A 4,066-nucleotide genomic window follows, 5' to 3' on the forward strand; every position below is an offset into this window, starting at 1 on the left:
CGAGTTTCCATAGTTGAAGTTATATGTATCATTTTGTTGCCTTGCTTATCCTTCATGGAGGAACATATTATTTCAAGTGATGTCTTGGCAAAATTGTTGAAGCTTTTCAGCGACTTCCCATAAAACAGTATATTGCATTCTGTTGTTGTTCGTTGTTTGCAGGTATATCAGACTTTCTTATTAGACTTATGGTTTATTTCTTTGAGTTGTATGGCTCAATTAATTTTCTAAAAATAGGTTGTATTCTTTCTTGCATTGTTTTACTTCTCTTTATAGCTGTAGCTTTTGATGTTTCTACACACTACTCCGTACAAAACAAGATAAAATAAAAATCCTGGGTCAGAAAACCTTTTTACTGGGAATTTAAATATCTACTACATTTTGTATTGATAATGTGTAACAAATGTCAATATGTGTTTCCACAGTTGAATTTTTCCTTACTCTATATCATCTATATATGTAACATTGTCAAGGTTAAATTCGAGAATGATCTCACTTTGAATTGCTTTTCATTCTATATGTGATGGATGAATGTGACAAGCTACAAACCATAGGATGGAGGAGAAAGGAATTATGCCTAAAAATGAGTTAGTGAGGCTTTATCTATGGCTATTTTGTTGCAGTCCAGCACAATACTTTTCTGGTCTCTAGTAAAAGATTCATGTTTGCCTTCTTTTCTAGCAAGGGAAGGAATCAAATTCGTTGGTCTTCATCAGAGTAGACGGCCTAGGTAATCTGTGTTATTGCATAATATCTTGCAATATTTTTAACAAATGAGAAGTTTCCATTTCTTTTCTTGGAAGAGAGTAAACTTTAAATGAAACTTATAACTATTGCTATAAGAGAACAAATAGATATGTAAGACTAGGTATGTCATGTTGAGACAAAGGCCCAAAGGCTACTTTTTGCAATATCAGATAAATGGAGATAGACATATGTATAATTTTTCTTAGCTTGATAAACAAATCAATTAGCTATTTTAATTGCTATAAGGAAAAGGATATGAACCTTATTGTATATGCTCACTTTCTTTTTTGGCTGATAGAAATATTTTTTATTTTTTTTGCATACATCAGAATTATTTCTACAATGCTAACAATTCTTCGAAGAACAACATTTATTAATATTTGCCTAGATTTTGTGGGTATTCTAGAAGCTATAGAGTATATCACCATGTTCCCATGCTTCAGGGACTTACGTTCCTCAACCCTAATGGTTTTTTGTTAGTATGATATGTTTGGCTGAGCCAGATTGCTCATAGTTTGGCTAAATTTGAGCTAAGCTAGAGGCTGGCTTCATATCCACACCTTACATTGGATGTTGATATATTGTTATAACTATTTACAATGAATGAAATGTTTTTGGATAAAGAAAATCCCTTGGTCAATGTTAAGAGTTCAACTCATCATATGCCAAGATGAAATATTTATAAAGTATGTTGTACCAAACCGTGTTCAATATCAACTATCCAAAATATTGGTAGTGATCCACATACCCAATGATATGTGAAGCCTCATGCCTAACATATGGGTGAAGGAGGTGCAAACAAAAGAATACTTTCATACTTAGGCTGAGTGGTAGGAACAATAGAAAATTCTCCAGGTAATCAATTACTATAACATCATTCTTTTTCTTTTCTCCTCAGCCATAATCAATCAATAATTGTGACCCATGGAGAGAACATGATTATAGGGAATAAAGTCACCATTTCCAATCTAAACAGATATAAGAATGCATGTAAATATGAATATGAAAGGGAGAGGAAGATTGTGAGGAGATAGTTTATAACATTTACAAACAAAACTGACTACCATAAAAAGGATACAAATTCATCAAATCTTGAGAAAATTAGTTATTTAACAATGATTTTTTTGTATTGTGCATCAAAAAATTAACCTTAATAAGTATGACATGGTCTTTGCATCTCGACCACACAATTAAAACAGAATCAAAATCTCCAAAAATAGTCTCCAATGCATGAACATATCCCGAAATTAACAAGTCACTTGAATCATTAAAGCTCTTACTTTGAAGAAGATATAGACAATGTTTGTTGCACGTGGAAGTCATGCACAACATGCCTTCCTTGAAACAAACTAGATGGTGAAATGGATTTCTTCCATATATGGTTTTATTTTCAAATAGTGAGGAAATGAAGTTATATGATAACTTGTATCATTTTAAAGCCCAAGACCCTATGTTACCAGAAACAAAACATACATTTTCATTCTTGCAGTTATAAGGTGTAAAAACAGAATAGGACAAAAAATTTGTTTTCTAAGGTGGTTTCCATTTCAAAGGTCATGAAACCATTTCTCGAGGAATGGACATTTTTAGTAGGACACATGAATTCAAGTTTGGTAAATGGTGACATCATACAACAATTAAGAATATGTATAAATCAGAAGCCTGAATGAAGCCAAGTCAAGTTGTTTGATAATGAATTAGATGTTGGGTAAATGAACAATGTTTTACTAGGATTATATGAGACTTTGGATATTTCTACTGCATAAATGCAATGCTGGTTGGTTGAGATGGGCTTATATAGCCGAGGAGCTACGACGATGTCTAGACCTCGTTGTAGCCTGTATGCTTCTTTCATCCAAACTCTGACCAGAAACAACTGTGTTTTCTTGAGAGTCACACACTCCTAGAAGAAGAGCCTATAGCAACAGGAAAATTAGATTACAAGGAAAACCAGGGGATAAGTCACCAAGGTGTTGACCCTTGGACACACACAAGCTATTTGCAACCTCTAGCCAAAGCAAATTACAAAGGAAATATAGTTGTCAACACAACAATTCATTGAGTTCCTTAGAGCACAAAGGAAATCTAGGGGTAAATTAACCAACGATCCTTATTCTCCGATAATAAGCATCCATTTATTGGATTTCTCCTATAACTCTAGCCTTTCATGCATAATATCTCCATAGATTGAACTTGTGACTTATCTTGGTAAATTCCAAGTGCCTTGACATTCATGTTATACGCCAGCTGACAAGACATTCTCTAGTCATGTTTTATGATATCCAAAGCCCTGGTGCAGATTACTATCAAATTTCTTGAGAACACATAATTTGTTTGGGCACCAACATTTGCTATGATGGCAAGAAGAGTTCATATTGATCCCATTTGCTGATACTTGAATTCATACTTCTGCATAACTACACCAAACTACCATCTGCTGCTATGTTTTCTGACTCTTATTGTGCACGAAATACTCTCCTAGACCACACCAATATTGCAATATTGGCTTCTATATCCAAAACCCACCACAGAGCATCATCTCCCTATGGAGGAGAGAGCAGTAGTCCTCAAATTTGTTTATTTTGATGTGTAGGAAAAAATTCAAGGAAAACAAAAACTCCAGTTCTATCTTGTTCATTTCCAGAGGCGTAACACCACCCACTTTGGAATAGTAGGCATTATTGTAGTACGCATCATCCATAAATTTGGAAGCAACCATGGGACTCCTGATGAGTAGGCGATGTACATTGAGCGATGTGATAGGAAGACTGAGGCATTGTTGATGAATAAATCTGTCGATATAAGAATATGCAACGACAAAGCAGGAAGGGCTACAATTGGTGTACTTGAAGATCCTTTCCAGGTACTTATCTACTCCTATTGAAGGATCCCTGAGTCCATGAAAAACTGTGAATTTCTTAGGAATTACAATGCTCTGTAATGAAGCTAATGCCTTTTCATTCCTTGCTAGCACTCTTTCCAGAAGAGATTATAGAATTACAATGATGGGAGGGGCTTGGCCCGATCTACTAGGCTCAATAATCCAATACATATTTAGCAGAGACGGGTCTAAGAAAAAAAAACTGAACCAAGAAAAACCGAAGCCTTGTCTCCTAGAAACTGGCCATCAGTGGATCTTGGGCACCAATGTGGAGGTGCCCATCTGAAAATTGAGTTGCAACTTGGGAAGTCTCAATTAGATTTGAGCTTTCTAAATATGAATTTCTTTGAGATACAAAGATATCTGGACCCAAATAGTACGTGAGTGAACTGCAATGCCCAAAAATTCCTAGCATAGTCACATTTGCACCCTAAACTT

General features: G+C 34.9%; 1 pseudogene; it reads right to left on the bottom strand.

The window, feature by feature from the left end:
• Positions 1-3,148: 3,148 nt before the first annotated feature.
• Positions 3,149-3,799, bottom strand: LOC149182688 (cyclin-U4-1 pseudogene; annotated as a pseudogene).
• Between the last annotated feature and the right edge of the window lie 267 nt (positions 3,800-4,066).

Source organism: Pinus tabuliformis, chromosome 3_2, assembly GCF_031772625.1.
Source record: "Pinus tabuliformis cultivar Carrire ecotype Pingquan chromosome 3_2, CPIR1, whole genome shotgun sequence".
Taxonomy (NCBI): Eukaryota; Viridiplantae; Streptophyta; class Pinopsida; order Pinales; family Pinaceae; genus Pinus; species Pinus tabuliformis.